The sequence below is a fragment of the Taudactylus pleione genome, unplaced genomic scaffold, assembly GCF_031769625.1.
Source record: "Taudactylus pleione unplaced genomic scaffold, aTauple2 ptg000040l, whole genome shotgun sequence".
NCBI lineage: Eukaryota > Metazoa > Chordata > Amphibia > Anura > Myobatrachidae > Taudactylus > Taudactylus pleione.
In genome coordinates this window covers 31418496-31437144 of record NW_028284442.1, presented here as the reverse complement: position 1 = coordinate 31437144, position 18649 = coordinate 31418496, and the positions used below count along the sequence as shown (strand labels likewise).

The window sequence follows — 18649 nt, the reverse complement described above, 5'->3', positions numbered from 1 at the left end:
GATTTAAACATCGAATCTTGGGTTTTGGATTGCATTTAAAACAGGTCCAAATGACACGATTTTAGCTGTTTTTATAAATTTGAACGAAATCCAAACCAAAACTAAGTCCGATCCAAAACACTTGCGGATGGTTTTGTCAAAACCAAAACCATAGCATTTGAGGGTGGTTTTGCTAAAACCAAACCACAGGGGTCCACGCACATCTTTAATAAAAACAGGGCTAGAATACATAAAAAGCATGAAAAGATAACCTTAACGACATCAGAATGAAAAAAAAAAAAAAAGTAGCTATGGAAAATGGGCTCACGTCAAAGATTGGAAAGATTGGGAGTGGGGCGCAGTGATCATACCAAGGATTCATTATTTTGAATATGTATGGGAATACCATCTCAGTTCAGCCGCTGGTACCAGAGAGAGTTGCTGTTGCCATCTTGTTGGTGAACTCCATGATCTCTTTGGTGACAGCAGCTGCTGCCACAACTTTTGCAACCACGTGGAACAATTGTCCTGGCTCTGTGTCCTGCAATGAAATACACTGCGTATGTTACATTTGTGACATGATGTTATATTATTTATTGTTATATAATATATCAATCTCAGATTGGAGGAAACACTACGTGCTTCTTTACTGGAAAGCAGCATATGCCAACAATTAACTGTACAGATGCATAACAGGAACCAGGAAGTTACAGGTAACAAGTGCAGCATATTATTCAGCCGCACACTCTATAAGAAATATTGCTATAAGCACCACAAAGGGCACACTTCTACTAAGTGCTGGCTGATGACTGCAGGAGCAACCATGCACCATAAGAGCATCAGCCTTCTACAGAAGCAGAAGAGGAAAGAGGGCCTGATTCAGAGGTGCTCGCAAAAAGAGAGCGCTCGCTCTGAATCAGGGTGGGCACTGTTTTTTTTAGTTGCGGCCTCCTGGTAGCTCGCATAGCTGTGGGTGACCACCCACAGCTATTGCGAGTTGCCAGGATGATGGTCGCGATGGTCTACACCATCGTGACCATTGGGCTTGCGACGAGACCCTTGTAGGGTCTCGTGGCCGCAAGCCCCAGAGAGCTTCTGGCTCTAATAGAGCCGGAAGCTCTCTCACTGACATCACTGGTGATGTCAGTGGGGCCGCCCACAAATGGCAGGCGTTCACTTGGGAACGCCTCCATTTGTGAAGCCACCCCCCGCCACGCCTACAAAACGATGATTAAAAATAGATATAAAAAATCATGTTAGTAAGTGTCAAAAATCATCTCTAAGTAAATGTGTGATTTAGACTCTGAATCACAAAATAGACCAAACATCGACCCAACATCAACCAAAAATCATACAAAAATCAACCCAAATCGACTTTCAGTAAATACAGTACACCCCTAAATCACACATTTACTAACAGATGATTTTTGCCATTGTTTAAGAAAATTATGAAATAAATCATGTTAGTAAATGTATGATTTATACCCTGAAGTACAAAATCGACCAAGAAACGACCCTAAATCGATTTTAGCCCCTGAAGTTAACCAGCCACAGATTCTGTGTAATTCATATTGTATGTGTCCCGAATTAAAGGGATGATGTGGCAAGCCTATTTATCATACTTAACTACTCTCCAGGAAGTTGGTGGAAACTCATGATTTTTCGTGTAGTACCCCGGAAGAGTGGGTGTCTCTCCCGCATCCCGCCCACTTCCAGGCTTCTTCCGGAGAGGAGAATTAAAAATGACAACAAGTATGCTATAATTAATATATATATATATATATATATATATATATATATATATATATAGGGAGTCAATCACCGGGGACTCAGGGAATCACAGATACTGTATAATTTTGACACTGTTGACCACTCTCTTCTCGTACAAACATTACAATCCCTAGGTCTTAAGGACACAGCCCTTCCTTGGTTCTCTTCCTACCTATCTGATCGTTCTTTTTCTGTTCGTTTTTCTGATTCTGCCTCCTCTTCGCTACCTCTATCAGTTGGAGTACCGCAAGGCTCTGTTTTAGGTCCTTTGCTATTCTCAATCTATACCACCTCTCTTGGCAAACTAATCCGCTCTTTTGGATTTCAGTACCATCTGTATGCGGATGATACTCAAATCTACCTATCCTCTCCAGATTTATCACCATCTGTATTGGTCCGTGTCACTGAATGTATTTCTGCCATTTCATTTTGGATGTCATCTCGCCACCTGAAACTTAATATTTCTAAAACAGAATTAATTATATTTCCACCGGCCAATAACAGTTACCAATCTGATCTCTTTATCACTATTGATAACTCAACAATCCACCCCACCCCACAAGCTCGCTGCCTTGGTGTCATCCTTGATTCTGAATTGTCCTTTGTTCCCCACATTCAATCTGTCTCAAAATCATGTTACATACATCTAAAAAAACATATACAAAATTCGACCATATCTCACACAAGACACTGCAAAAACTCTAATCCATTCACTCATTATTTCCCGCATTGACTATTGCAATAGTCTCCTTACTGGTCTTCCCAAAAACAGGCTATCGCCATTACAATCCATTATGAATGCAGCTGCGAGGCTTTTCTTCCTTGCCAAACGTTCATAGTCTGCTGCCCCGCTCTGTCAGTCCCTCCATTGGTTGCCGGTTTTCTACCGTATTCAATACAAAATACTGTTACTTACACATAAGGCCATTAACCGAATTACACCAACATACATCTCTTCACTCATCTCAAAATATATCCCAACCCGACCTCTCCGCTCAGCACAAGATCTGCGTCTCTCATCCCCATGCATTACTTGCTCCCATTTACGGTTACAGGACTTTCTTCGGGCTGCACCCACTCTCTGGAATGCCTTACCACACACAATAAGACTTACCTCTACTCTTCAATCCTTCAAGCGTTCCCTGAAAACTCACCTCTTCAGACAAGCTTATCAGATTCCAGAACCGACCACATAACCTTCATAGCTTCCATGTCTTATCACATCCCCTCTCACAGTCCACACATAACCTCACATATTGTCTTTCTTTCACATACTCCTGACATTTTGCCGACATTCCTGTGTGACTGGATCATGCAGCCCACCAAGAAACTCTGCATTCTGGCCGGACCAAATTGCAATATATAGCACCTATCCTTGTGTATAAATGCCTATTTCCCTATAGATTGTAAGCTTGCAAGCAGGGCCCTCTTACCTCTATGTCTGTCTGTTATTACCCTGTTTTGTTCTATCAATGTTTCCAATTGTAAAGCGCAACGGAATATGCTGCGCTATATAAGAAACTTAATAAATAAATAAATAATGGCTTTATGATCAGATCAATCACATGTTGCTACTGAGACTACAGTTCAAATCCTAGATGGGTACATTGAGGATATTCTTTTTTATATTTGTATTATATATCACAATACATTTTCTAAATTAAATTGCCAAGGAATCAGGAGTTAAACAAAATGCTTTCCTTGCTCTGGTTAATGTTTCTACCAAGTTTACTGGTGTTCAAACTAGGACCAGGGGTTCCATAAGGGTGGAGACAGGCAAAATGCAGGTTCCTGAGCCTGTCTGAGTGTCCGAGCCTGTCAAAGAGGTGCAGACATGCTCCCAAGATTGTGTGGCCAATGCTTCTTCAGCAGTGCAGCATGTAAAGGCGTCCCTGGTAGTTACAGCGAGTGCCTCACATACTTGGCCATGCATGCCCCCCTTTTCCCTTAGTACCAGGGCCAGAAGAACTCCTGGTGGCCTGGGTATACCACAGAGAAGAAGGGGTTCATTTTGAAAAATTCCTCAACACCAACCTGTACTTCCCCTTACCTGAAATATGGGGTTCATTGGCCCCAAAACTTCTCCCATTTGCATCTTGGAGTCAATGTTTTTTTCAAGTCAACCAAAACGGGGAGCCTGTTTAATGAATAGGCAGCAAGATCACTTGGACACTTTATCTCATCATTACCCCCCTTGAGGTCAGATGATGTTTGAGATCTCGGCTCCAAAAGTTCACGTTAGAATCTCAAATGTCAATGGCCTCAATTGGCTCCATGACGATAACAGGAAGCAGGGCTGTAATATGGTTCATCTTGTGAACCACTCTAGCACTGGGGCCATCATAATGGATCCCATCAGTGCAGAGAATAAAGTCCAATGGAAGGGACACCCATAATTGAGGTGAAGGGGGTGGGGAGTAGGGGCTAGCTGTACTTGGAAGCCTTGGAGAGAGATAAAGTGGATGGAGATAAAGTGATAAAGTGCCAACCACTCAGCTCCTAATTGCCATTTTACAGGCTGTGTTTGAAAAATGACAGAAGCTGATTTGTTGGTACTTTAGCTCTCCCCACGGCTTGATACATCTCCCCCGAGAGCTTTACAATTACTATTATACAAGGCAGAATTAGCCTTTCATGACAATAATCTAAATTATTTAATTCAACCAGTCATGCCCTCAATCTTGCCTTTGCCAAGATGGCATTCTATTACACTGATATAACAATCCACTATTTGTCAAATCTAATTGTTAAATCTTATAAACTAAAGTTGCCAACTGAAGAATTACTGCTTAAATCTGATAGTACCAAGTACATCCCTGTCAGAGCCAAAAGCCCTCATATTACTCCCTTTTACCACACAAACTGATCACAATACTGCAGAACCTCTCAGCTAAGAGCAAGGAACATTCAATTGACAACATGTGCATCTCATTGGACCTCACACAATTTTCTAAATATACTGTATGCGTTACAGTTGGATAGTGTTCTGCTATGTTAGCTTAGACATGCCATATCCAAGTGTTGTATCTTATTTGTGCAAAGGAGAAGGTCTTTTAATTCCCAATAGCAGTTTACGGCAGTGATTCCCAAACTTGAATCACGACGCCCTAGAGAATCAACATTTTTTTCACAGCACCTCTAAGCCAAAAGTTGGTTATTGAGAAATTCAGACCGCAAAGAGCGAGCACTCTATTAAAATATCCGGCCCCTTTTTCTGAACGAGTGAGCGCAAATAGCGTCCGGCTCTGAATCAGGCCCATAGATTGTAAGCTTCACTGGGGCAGGGACTGATGTGAATGGCCAACTATTCTCTGTAAAGCGCTGCGGAATATGTGTACACTATATAAATAACTGGTAATAAATAAATATTTCAAAGCATCAATGAAGCAAACTTAAATCTCTCTTAATTTATAGCAATATACATGTAGTAAACTATTTATTTTAGAAACACAGCAACCATATATGTTAAACAATCACCTGAAATGTCCTGAATAATATGTAAGCTAGAAAAGGAAGGAAAGGAATCTGTATATGGTGCACTACTTTAATATGTAACCTTTATTATTTTACTTAAAATATTCAAACAATACACAAAGCAAGGCGAAATATCTTGGTTAAAATAAAGTAAGAGTTGTGTACAAAAAATGTGAAAAGATAAGTGTAAGTATATGATTTCTTTTAATAGCCAAGTGTCTGTTTGTCAGTAATAACACATCCTCTACATAGGGTTGTGTAGATGTTAGTAAGTCGTCTGCTGGTTCTAGTGATATAATCTTAGTATTCTGTTACAATTAAAGATAATATTCAGTTAAATTCAGTCAAGTTGGCTCAATACCTCCTACGTAGTAAGTGTGTTTTCTTTGTAATATTGTATCCAAACACAATCAGTTGATCTAAATGTAGCAAACACCATTGCTGTTGAACATGTCCGATAAAGTTGCAATTTGATCTTCTATATCCTGAATCCTTTAGTGATAAGTGTATTATTATGTTTGACAGGATGTGGTAGCACCCCTATCTACCCCTATGTGGTAGCACCCCTATCTACCCCTATGTGGTAGCACCCCTATCTACCCCTATGTGGTAGCACCCCTATCTCCAATACTAACTAGGGATTATTAACATTTTGGGGATTCCTATGAGATTAGCATGTGATTGATTTTCCTGTACAACAGCTCCCTCTCTTTATTGTACTGAATAATATGTACCAAGATCCATCTGAAGTTTTGAATTTTATAATTACCTGGGTCCATAAGCTAGAACTCCTGTGCTTTACATTATCCAACGTCTAAAATAAGAGTTGTGCATACATATCCCATTTATAAAATGCGGTTGTAATATCACTTTGCTTCCAGATTCTGGACTGGCGTGCATACCGCCCATGTATGGCCATTAGATAGTGGGGCTGCCGGAGACCAGACCCCTCTCCCGTACATTTTGAAAAAAGTAACCAATGATCTAACACCATCTTTAGATGGTGCCTGCTGACGGGGTCAAGCTCCAGAATGCTTCTCATTCCGGAGCTTGGTAAATCCAGCTTGCATAGCAGTCCCCATAGAAACCTATTCATTTCAATGATATCAAAAGTAAAATAAAAACCAAAACAAATTTTAAAATATAGTTTACACAAATAAAAGACTTTCCAAAACCCTCAAAACTTGATTTGTCATAGCCCAAATAGGAAAGCTAAACATGGAAAAAATGAGTAAAATGCAATAAACCAGAATGTACAGTTGAATGCAGTAATGAGACATTATGTTCTGACACATATCGGTAAGTGTAATGAGTTGCACTGAAGCTGCACTTACTCGGACAATACAGTATTTCAGCATATTACCTTGTTTTGTGACAGTTGTTTCCAACCATAGAGCGCCATGGTTATAAAAGTGTCTGTGACTATATTTCCAAAATTACAGGGGGATTGTCATAAAAAAGTAACCACTGGAACGTTTTTAGTAGTTAGTATGTAAGGCACAAACATCACAAAAAGGTCCTTTTGTCTTCTTTCTTCCTTAATTACCATGTATGAATGTCTATCAGTTCAATGGAAACTACGATTAACATGCACTGTTTTTGGCTCAGAATCATAGCAGTATTTCCTTTAGTAAACTCAGGTCTGCTAGAGGTCATTGACGGAGAAGCAGGCATATCGTAGCTTTTAAGTACTGATCACATATTACTATCCGTTGTTCTAATTCCAACCATTAAATTCCTGGTATTATATGAGTGAAAGCACTGAGGTTGTGAAACTAAGGGGTACATTTACTAAGATGGGAGTTCTATTAAAAAGTGATGTTGCCCATATCAACCAGATTCCAGGTATTATCTTCTAGAAGGTGCTAGATAAACGAGAAGTAGAATCTCATTGGTTGCTATGGGCAACATCACTTCTTAAATAGAACTCCCATCTTAGTAAATTTACCCCCTTAGGTGACTTGTGGCTCTGCTACTCATAGGTCAGTAGGATTAATAATGGGTGCAGAGTGTGCAATGCCCCTGGGTTCAGTGGGGCCACACACTGCACCCAGAATATACTTACCTTGTGCTGACCAGCAGGTTCCTCCGCAGCAGCAGCAGCACCATCTTAACAGTGAATTTTCAAGAAGATGGAGTCACACAGTGAAAGCAAAGACGCGGGCACTTTGCTCTCTTGTGCGCATGCTCCATCTTCCCGAATATCACTGAGAAGATGGCACTGTGGAGGAAGAGGGACCCGCTTGCTGCCCAGCGCAAAAGGTAGCCCTGTGTATTTTTTAGTTATAGGCATATGCTAATTACTCTACTTGCACCTATATAGCATAATAGTCTTGTGATTAGATTGTCACAGCAGCACATAGGAGCCTGGCACTGACAGGTATGACAGCTCTGGCATCCTACTCCTAGGATGGGTCCCCTGCGCCCGCTGTGGTGATCTGTTTCCGCCTCCAGCTGAGCTTGCATCATCAGTGACTTCTGGGTATGTTTCTGCGGCTCCAATAGGGATGCGTTCGTCGTTCAGCACTGAGTTTAAAGGGCCAGATGCACCAAGAATGTGACGTCACATTGGCGCCCATTTTCAAATTCCACCTATTTAACCACTTAACTGACAAATTATTTTTGTAAAAACGCACAGAAATTGTATTTAAAAAAAAAAAAAAAAATTCATTTAAGTTTAAAAAAAGTTTTCTTTTTAATTATATTTAAATATTTTAGTAAAAAAAATAGATACATAGGGGATGTTTTGCATCCCCCCCAAACCCCCTGTTCATAGGCCCCCCATTATAATTTATCATTCCTACCATCATCAAAAATAGAGCCCCAAAGTGTCTAAAGATCCCCAGATATAACAACCCCCACCCTCCTAGTGGTAGTAGTTACCTGTGGAAGAGTCCCCACCCTCACTCCCAGGGACAATAGGTGCCCAATTTAGTACTACCCCCCCTCTACGTGTCACTGTATATATGTAAAAAAAAAAATCTAGGTATCCCCACCCCCCAAGCCAAAAATATGTTTATATGCCCTGCATAACCCACCCAGGGCTGAAAGCTGCCCCCTCCGGTTAGACCCCTTCCCCCTGTGATCTAGCCCTGCCCCCTCACCTTTGCAGAGCGCAGCGAAACGTGGGCGGGGGGGCACTGATCATCAGCTGCAGCTAATTTCTGTACTTGCAGAGATCAGCATAGCGGTACTCGGAGGGGAATTATGTTCCCCTCCTCGCACTTTTACTTTCGTCACTCTGGGGCACGATCCACACAGCATTCTGGGGCGCGATTCCGGCAGTGATGTCGGCGGTCACAGACCGCCGCATCACTTCCAGGGGGGCCCAGGGAGACAGAGAAGATCCGTTCTGTACTTGTGCAGAACGGATACCCCATTAAAGCTGGGGGACAGAGTGGGCTGACGTGATCACATGTAATGCGATCTTGCCAGATGAAGCACTTCTAGCTCCGGTCGCATTACATGCGACTACGCCAGTTAAGGGGTTAAGGAAGTCCCTGGGAGCACTCCTGTGACATAGGCTAGCTCCAGCGTTCGGAACTCCTTGTGCATTTTGAAACCAATTTCTGACCCCCGTGACCTGTATCAGTCTCATCCCTGGCAGGGGAAGAATTATGGGAGACAATGGAGGTGCCTGCCGCCAGGCTCTAGCTCTGAAGGGCAACCTCCTCCATAGTCAACAACATATTCACCCCTCTTAGGGCTGTAACTATGTACCCAGAGTGTACCGTCACGGTCGCCCAATACATGGCACTCTTTCCCGGTACCTGAGAAGCCACCATACACTAGTGGAGAGCTCCATGTCTGACCATCAGCTGCTGCTTTCGTCTATCTATAACCTGTCTGCATGCAAATTGCTACATTACAGTGTCAGCGGCAGTGACGGGGGGGGGGCACCAGATTATAACTTACCTCCGGGCGTCTGGGATGTACTTACGCCACTGATCCCTGGTACTGTGCTGTCGGTCTGGTTCTGACCCGGTCTGTCGATTACACTTCTATACTCCCCATGGCGAACCACTCATTACACCACAGAGTATATTAGTACCTGTACTTGGATGCCCAGATAGAGGGCTGCGACCAGGCACAGTTAAACCGAAACCTCCTTGCGGGAGTCCCTGGTGAAACCTACCGGCACGTTAGACTCCGCACTTCTGCACTGGGTCTCAACCAACCCCAAGGTACAGTCCAGCATCCATTAACCATCCGTGATTTTGTGACATAGATGTGGGGTTGTGATACATGCTAGATAAATGCATCTGTCCTCCTGAATCAGGCCTTCAATGCGGCACAAATAATAATCTCTGGTGGGCGTGCTTGGATCACTACTTGTAGCGAATAGGCGCAGAATGATCGCCAGAAATTATATTCCTTGATCTATAGATGTGATAAACCAGCTGCATTTGATGCCCTGTAGTTGACCAGTGGTTAGTCTAGAGGGGCTGACGGGTACACTGCGGTTTACGACATGCAAATCCTTTGAACTAGCGACACCAGGAAGAGAGGGTGATAACCATCTAATACCATTCTTGTGATTGAGGAATGTTTACACCACTGTATACTGGCCTGTGTAGGTTTACGAGGGAGTTATGTGGTCACACATCTTTATAGCAGGGAACCTGTTGGTTTGGCCAGGTAACCCTGTATTTGAAATCACAGGGACCCTCTATTGATCTCAAACCCTCCTGACCTGATAGGGAGACCCTGTTAATTAGGAACAAAGAATTAGAGATCTATACAAATAAATGCCATCCAGCATTCAATGTTCAGTCACTGGGGAGCATACGAAGTGCTGTAAATGTGCCCTGAGATTTCTTATGTGTGAAACCCCCCACACAGCAGCGCTAAGAATTTTGTTGTAAGTTGTCTTAGAAACTCTAAATTTATTTCTCTTTATTTTTTATAAAATATTTGCATATATAATCTGTGTCATTTTATTCATATTTTTGCCATGATTCAAAAAAGTTTGGGAACCACTGGTCTAGTGTATCCAGTATGAATTTTACATCAAGATACACTTAATTTGATGCAACCACGTTGTAACACAGTATTTTGAGCTGCTGCATCTTTTTTATGTTACGGAGAAGCTATAAAGGGAGTTTTACTATCTTGGAAGCTGCACCATCGTTACCTGAATGTACAGCTGTTGCCTGACAGATAACACACCCACATCAGGTCTAATTAAAAAGACTTAAAGGGCACTATAACATGGAACATGTTACGTGGGGGAGATTACTTAGAAGTGGGGATGTCCCAACTCCCAATATGACTCATCCCTGTAATGAGCTTCCAGTGATACTTTAAATGTAAACATGAATTTTAAACTCATGACTACTCTAGAACTAACACATCTTATGTGAAATTAATGATGGAAACAATTAATAATTGAACACTGCTAGACATATTTGTGGTCTCACATATCTGCCTTGCTGCTATTCTCAGCCAAGGGTGAGTGCAAAGGCTAACTATCATATGATGCAACACTTACATATCAAAACATGAGAGAAGAGGAAATCAGGAAAATAAATTGCACAATAAGAACATAATATATAAACAGACACATGAAAGACGCCAAAAAGATTATAAAATCCACAGCTCTTCTACAACACGAACAACAAGAAATGTTATTCTGTGGGGCTATAATGGAACCTGTGCAACTTATATAAAATGTGTTCCTGTCTCCTGCTGGGCTCTGCTGCCTCCACGACCAGTAGATGTGCCATGGGATCCCAGAAGAGGGGGACAGGAGCAGGAAAGTGGGAGTATCCTAAGCAGGGCCGGCTCCATGGGGAGCCGCCCCTTGTGCGGGATGGGTAATGGACGTCCCAATCCTGCGCGGCAAAGCCGTGCATGACCGGAAATGGGGGTGTGACCTAATTACCATAAGCCACAACCCCTATTTGACATTATTTGTGGATGTGCCCATATGGCACGCCTTCCGTTAACGTCAGGCTGGGGGCACTACGTCAGTAGCAGCCCCCAGCTCTCTTCCAGCACTGAATGGATGCCGCGCGCATGCTCGCAGCATCCATTCCTCTTCTCCAGGGCCGGCACCGCTGCCCAACCTCCCGACTGACCGCAGGACGCTTCGTCCCGCAAGTGGAACAGCGAGGCAGTGCCCGAAAAACGGGACTGTCCCGCTGAAATCGGAAATGCCCAATGTAAATAAAAACCTTCAAATACAAAAAAACTAAATAAAATCAAATGTCATTAAAACAAACCCCTCACTCTCGTTATTTATTAAGCCCAAAATGAGGCTAAACTGTATTTGAAGTTTAAAAATGTAAAAGTATAATTTAGTGAAATGGTGCACTAATATTCTACTGCGTTCATCGACTGTGCTCAATCAATTGGGTCCACTGAAGGCAGCCATTTTGTGGGCTGATAATTCATCTGCATGTGGCATGAGGTACTATGGGGCAGATGTACTAAGCTCTGGAGTTTAGTACATAGGGGTCAGATCGTAGTCCCCATTGACAATAATGTGGACTGCGGTGTGAATTGCTAGTTAGCACTTTGCCGAAGATTTCTGTGAAATATCCTGCATTGTGCTATTAGAACATAATACATAAAATTATGCAGAAACTGCAGTTTCTGTATAATTTTATGTAAAAATCAGCTTGATACATAAGCCCCTTAATGTTAAACAGTGCGTATATCATCAAACGGAATGAAACCACAGTTCCATGACATGAGAATGACAAAATCTTCTACATTGAATTTCTAGGAAATAAAAAATTCCAGTTATTTTGAGATTGCCATCTTTTTGAATTCACTGCTATCTGGAGACATTTGGTATCTAGTTTCCTTGTCCAGTCTGATTTATCTGTGAGGCAATCTGTGTGCAGAGTGAGGTCTATGTTGTGTGTCAGGTTGGTTTGAGGGTTATGTAAGACTGCGGAACTGTCAGTAGACGTTTGTTATGTGTGGCACAGTGTGGTCTGGAGGGGAGCAGGTCTGCGGTTTCTCTTGTGGCTGCGGTGAACAGAGGCCTTATACTCAGAGGAGTCATTAGTGGTTTGTGGATTTGGCAGCTGTTCCAGTTAGGTTACACAAACCTTTCCTTGCCAGAGAGCTGTATAGCCTTGCAGCATAATCAACAGACTAAGCGCATCTTCATTCTTTGTTCTACCCCTAGTATAATAACATCATTTAATAATTATTGAGGCTGGAAAATAGCTATTTTACCCAAAATGACCTTACATTGCTTCACAACTAGAACAATATTTCTGTTTAGTGTTGTGTGGGGGAGATGTGTCAAAGCTTGCACTGTTTCTGTTTATGTAGTTTGTAAGGCACTGCAGACCACTTGTGGCACCATTTAAATAAAGGATAATAAATAATTAAGATTAACTCCGATATCTACATCAGAAATGTGACCATGTTTGTATCTCACATTGGGGGTAATGTAAAGCATATATGCCTACTCTCCCGGGAATCGTGGGAGGCTCACGATTTTTTGGGTAACCCCCCGCACCTCCTGAAGAGTAGGCAGATCTCCCGCATCCCACCCACTTCCTAGTGAAGTGGGCAGGATGGGGAGATTTTACCTGAAAATTTCGGGTCCGTAGGGAAGAGACGGGGCTAAATGGCGCAAATCGCATAATTTAGCCCCGCCCCCTCCTCATGGACCCGCGAATAGCAAGTGTTTTCTGTACAGGGGACGGGGCCTAATGGAGTCTATTGTCTGGCTCCACCCCCGAAGAGGAGAGCAGCAGTTCCCCTCCTGCTGCTCCTGGAAAGCTGCAGAGGAATGTCAGTAAGTATGATGTAAAGCCTTCCAAAGCAGGGGTAGGCAACCTGTGTCACTCCTGCTGCTATGGAGCTACACATCCCAGCATGCCCTGCCAGGGTTTTGCTGTTAGGGCATGCTAAAACTGTGGCAGAGCATGCTGGGATACAGGGCCGGCTCCAGGGGTCTGAGCACCCTGTGACGGCCCGGTACGTAGCGCCCTGTAATCGTGCATGACCGAAATTGGGGGCGTGGCCTCATTACCATAGGCCACGCCCCTTAAGTAACATTATTTGGAGGCGTGCCCACATGGCATGCCTCCAAATAACGTCAGGCTGGGGGTAAAGCCCAGCCTTCCGTCACTGGCTGGGCTTCCCCCAGCCCTCTCCCGTCAGTAAATGCTGCACGCATCCATTCACACTCCGGGGGTCTGGCACCGCCGCATAGCTGCAGTGGTGGGGCTCCCCAATCTCCTGATTTGACCACCCACGGGTCACTTCGGCCCACGGGTGGAACAGCGGGACAGTACTGTGAAATCGGGATTTTGAGGAGGGGTGCGCCCTCTATAGGTGCACTGGTCGAACACCCCTAGAGCCAGCCCTGTAACGCCACAGCAGCTGGAGGGCCACTAGTTGCTCATCCCTGTTCTACAGGGATGTTCTTCTAAGTGGTCCTGTAGAGAAGTTGCACAAAGTAACCAATCAGCTTCTACCTGTCATTTTATTGAAAACATTTGATAAGTGCTAGCTAGAAGCTAGCTAGAAGCTGATTGGTTGCTTTGGGTAACTTTTCCATTTTTTAGAAGCTTTAATACATCTCCCCCTTGACCGTCTCAATTCAACAATGTTAAATGTAAGGTTAAATAGATTATTAAAAATCTTGCACCTGTGTGCAAGTATGCACACAGGTGCATACTTGCCGACTTTACTTTGGTACTCTCCAGGAGAAGCCCAGAGGGAGATGCAGATGGGCTGGGCTCTTTACATCATTAGGTGAATTGCATCATATTGGCTCCGCCCCCTATGGACCCGTTATTCCCAGTATTATCTCCCCATCCTGTCCACTTCACTAGGAATAGGCTGTTGGAGATCCAGTCATTCTACCAGGGATCTGGGGGACTATCCAAAAAAATCTGGAGTCTTCTGGACCTTCCAGGAGAGTAGGTAAATATGAGTATGACACACATACATCGAGGATACACAAAAAAACCCATAAAATAGATCTATTTGTATAACATGCAAGTCTAAAAATGAGTTTGTACTGGCTGCTTTCTGCAACTGGCGAGCAGTGTGTATGTACTGTAGTAGGCTAACAAGTAAGCACACGCGCTTATTGTGTGGCTCATCTGCTTTTTATGTGGTTAGTGCTTATACAAAATACATTCCTCAAACTGGCAAAATGAATAAAGATGTAGCAAATGATGGATTATGCTAACACATAATAATGCTGACAGGCAAAATAAGAACATATATAAGTATGAACAGTGGGCCTGATTCAGAGCCGGACGCTATTTGCGCTCGCTCGTTCAGAAAAAGGGGACGGCTATTTAAATTGAGCGCTCGCTCTTTGCGGTCTGTTGACGCCTCTATGTCTGAGCGAGCGAACGAAACATGCGCTTGCTACTTTGTAAAGACGCCCCCTGGCCGCTCGCATCCTACGTCATCTCCGCTATTTATTAGATTAATCGAGTACATCGAAAGGCGTCTGAACTGCTCGCAGTGCTTGTGGTTGGATTTTCCTACCACAATCATGCGAACAGTTCAGGCTAAGAGACAACCAAGTGACGTGGCCGATGACTCTGCTTTGTTAATTATGCACACCCTTAAAACGCCCGTTTTGACCGTTTGGCACGCCTGCGTTCGGATCTCCCCTCCCCGTTTTCAAACACCTTCCCCTGTTACCACCCACAAACGCCTCATCCTGTCACTCAAATTAGCAGGCACTCGCTATTTTGCGAACACACGATTTCCGACCGCAATGACTGGTTTGCGCATGCGTATTACAACCCATACCCATGCGCAGTTGTGCGAACATCGCTCAGAGCGAACGAGCGGCCGCTTACGAGCGGTTCTGAATCAGGCCCTAGGTTCAGGGCTATTCTGCAAGTATGCAGCAGGTGTTTTGAAGAATAGAATTATAGCGGCAGGTGCACAAATGCAGAATTTTTAAAAACTTACTTTAGGGACATAAAAATATGCTAGTACCCATTTTCATGTACCCCAAATTTGATGGGACCACTTAAAAAAAACGAAAAAAATCACCTAAGTGCTCTTCTGTATCACTTCTTCAATGTCGGGAAAAAAACACCTGCTGCGGCTATTTAAATCCCCGACTTTCAATTAAAGGCTCAAACGGGGGTACCCATAGTGATCCCCCTTGTTTTTACAACTTTAGGGGGGTCTTACAATTTTTTTAAGGAAAAATTCGTAACTTTACGCAAATCCAACTTCGGAGTTTCCCGTTTTCGTTAATTTTATATTGAATACGGGGATAAGCGGGAGCGCGCCCGATACTTTAATGCAGGTAAAAACTCCGATATGAAACGTTAACTTCGACAGTGAAGTTAACGTTTCATATTGAATACCCCTCGTAGTGTTTAACAGCTGCCTGCTAGAAATGATGGACTGTCACTGTAAATAAATAAAAGTGTACCCCGGTTAGGAATGTTACTGAGCTTACTGTGAAATAAGCGCTGCACTAACAGGTAGTCTAGATTTTTCGGTCTACTTTTTACCGAAACAGGTAGAACATTGTATAGTTACAGTAAGTGCAAACATTTTCCATAACACAGTGTATTGGCTGTAACGTTAACCCCAACTTTGCCTGAACATTTGGTTTCTAGACATGAGCTCAACATCTTGGGATGGGATTGGCAGTAAGGACAACACATCTATTCTGCCCAGTATTACTTCCTATTCCCTGTCTGGCACCAGCTCCCTATTCGCTCACTGCCGTTTACAGGACTGCGTGATGTTAAAAAAAAGGCTCCGAAGTAACCTTATTATAATGGCTCGCCCAGGATTTATGTGGCTGTTACAAAACAAAACATCACAATTATTTATAATTTTATTATCGAATCGTTCTGATACTTTACGGTGTAAAGGAGTAGCCCAAAGAGAGAGAACATTGATAATTCACGTTTTATCGAGGGTGTTCCATCGGCACACAAGCTAGTATAGTCATTGCTGCAGGCATGGAGGTGCCTACTGTATCTCAGGATTCCTCATAGGGCCACTAAGCCTGAGAAGTTCCCAAAAGGCGCAACATGCTATAACACAGAGTCCCATTCTAAGGAGCGATATGCAAAACGCAGAGTATGACCGCAGTGAACATGGTGCCACACGGGATGAGCCAAGAGTAGTAGGTACACAGTTAAGCATTTTATGGCGAAGAAGTAGACAGGTGGCGAAGTTGACCATAGCAACCAATCAGCTTTCAGCTAGCATTTATCAAGTACATTTTATAGTATGATAGTTAGAAGCTGATTGGTTGCTATGGGTAACGTCTCCACCTGTCCACTTCTGAACTCTTTAGAAGGTTTGATACAGCACATCTCCCCTTTAGTCAGTTTGCAGATGTTACACACTAGTTTCAAAATAGCTTTTCAAATACTGTAGGTGTAATTCCTCTATAGGAAAACAAAACTGCATGTTTGTCCCAATACATTTAATACATGTTACAATTACAACTGTGACAATATCGATAGAAAAATATTTTGCCCATCTACAAACTGAAATTCCAATACCTGTAACGGTAATCTGGTATTAATCTTTGGTCATCTGTCTGACACACACACACACACACATTGATGAAATGCACTGTATCATAATGACTGACGGAACCAAATGTTTATGTTGTAACCGTAGGCCACAAGCTCTGCCTAGCACAGTCCTGCATTACATCTGCCAAAGGATATTCTCCAGTAATCTCTCCTGTCCTCTAATAACCTTCTCACATTCAGGCCTAGCCCTCCCAACCTGAACTATTTACCTCACAAAGGCACTTTAATTAGGCCATAATTATAGAAAAGTACAGCAGCAAACACATACTTACAGTACATTTAGACATCTCCCAGTCTCTAGTCCAGTGTTGTCCAACTCCAGTCTTCAGGGAACCTATCAGTGCATGTTTTCCAGGTCTCCTCATAGGATCACAAGTGAAATAATTAGCACCAGCTGTGGATCTTTTAAAATGTGTCAGTCAGTAATGATTAAACACCTGTGGAGATATGGAAAACATGAACTGTTAGAGTTCCCTGAGGACTGGAGTCGGGAAACATTGATCTAAACTTTCTAAAGGTTTCCCAAAATGCATTTCATAACCACTTGCCTGACGTGGCCGCGGCCAGACTGTGATCGATGATCCTAACAGGATTGGCTAGGGTTGCTACCTCATCCTAATAAGAGACACATATGAATTACCCAGATTCTCTGGCTGGCTGACTTCAAGTCTCCATTTTACCTGTTTTTAATCAGCCACAGAACCTGTGTCATTCATATGTGTCCCTGGGCTCTCTGCTGCCTGCAGCAATGCCGTGCTTCCTCCCCACTCCCAGGCTAATATGAGCGACAAAAGGTGTCGTATTGATTCCTTCTTCTAAAAAGACTCTAGAGTGCCGCCTCTCTAACTGATTGTGTTATATATTACACACACAGTATAATATATATATATATATATATATATATATATATATATATATATATATACACATACACACACGTATTGTTTTGCTCTTTTTAAATTGTTTCAAATTATATTTGCCAAAAAATGGTCGCTTTTCTTTTAATCAAAGCACGTAAACATTAGCTATTTCAACAGGTGCTAATGAATGACCATATAGATAAAATTTCAATAATACTGAAATATAATTAAAAACATATAGTAAAACCACCTGCAGCACCCTGATTATGAGTTTGTGGGCTCTCACTAGAATATCTTTATAATAAGAAAGGTGAACAGAATACATGTAATTGCATGGTGCTGCGCTTAGAATGTGAAAACAGAGATATTGGTACCGTATGGCAGAAAGATGTAATGAGAACAGATGCACTACTAAACAATTACACCACATTTAAAAAAAAAACAACAAACCTCACAACATATAACAATGAGAGTTATCACATAAATGTCAATTTCTAAAATAAGCTTTTCTATAAACCACTGTTTAAAAAATATTCAGAGTAGTAAATGGAATGTCCGTCTGTATACACAATAAAATCTGTCTGTATACCAGCGACAGGTGATGGATTAATTAAAGTCTTGAAGCTGCTTACTGGTTAAATATAGGCTTACCATACTACTGTACCTACCCTCCAACATGACCCATTCCAATAGGTACAAAACACTCTGATCCTGGACTTCCCACCTAATGTATGATTGCAGCCACCTGTGTTGAACTAGGTAATTGATGGGACAGGTGGCTGCAATCATAAATTAAGAGAAGTCCAGGAGCAGAGCATTTTGTACCTAATGGAATGGGTCATGTTGGTGGGTCTGCATACTATCCCTTTAAATCAAGACACTCATGAATTACAATTACACAGGGTCTGTGGCTTGTAATATGCAGAGTAATATGCAAAGTCAGCCAGCCACAGTGACAGAACCTGTGTAATTTATGAGTGTTCCAATATAAAGGGATAGTATGGTAAGCCTAGATCACAGGTTCTCAAACTCGGGTCTCATCACCCCAAA

General features: G+C 42.6%; 1 long non-coding RNA gene across 1 annotated transcript; it reads right to left on the bottom strand.

Annotated features, from left to right (window-relative positions):
* Nucleotides 1–200: 200 nt before the first annotated feature.
* Nucleotides 201–18289, bottom strand: LOC148538501 (uncharacterized). The gene is made up of 3 exons (XR_015871961.1): nt 18268–18289; nt 17012–17176; nt 201–520 (listed from the first exon to the last, which is right to left on the bottom strand). It is a non-coding gene; the product is annotated as an uncharacterized LOC148538501 (long non-coding RNA).
* Nucleotides 18290–18649: the final 360 nt, after the last annotated feature.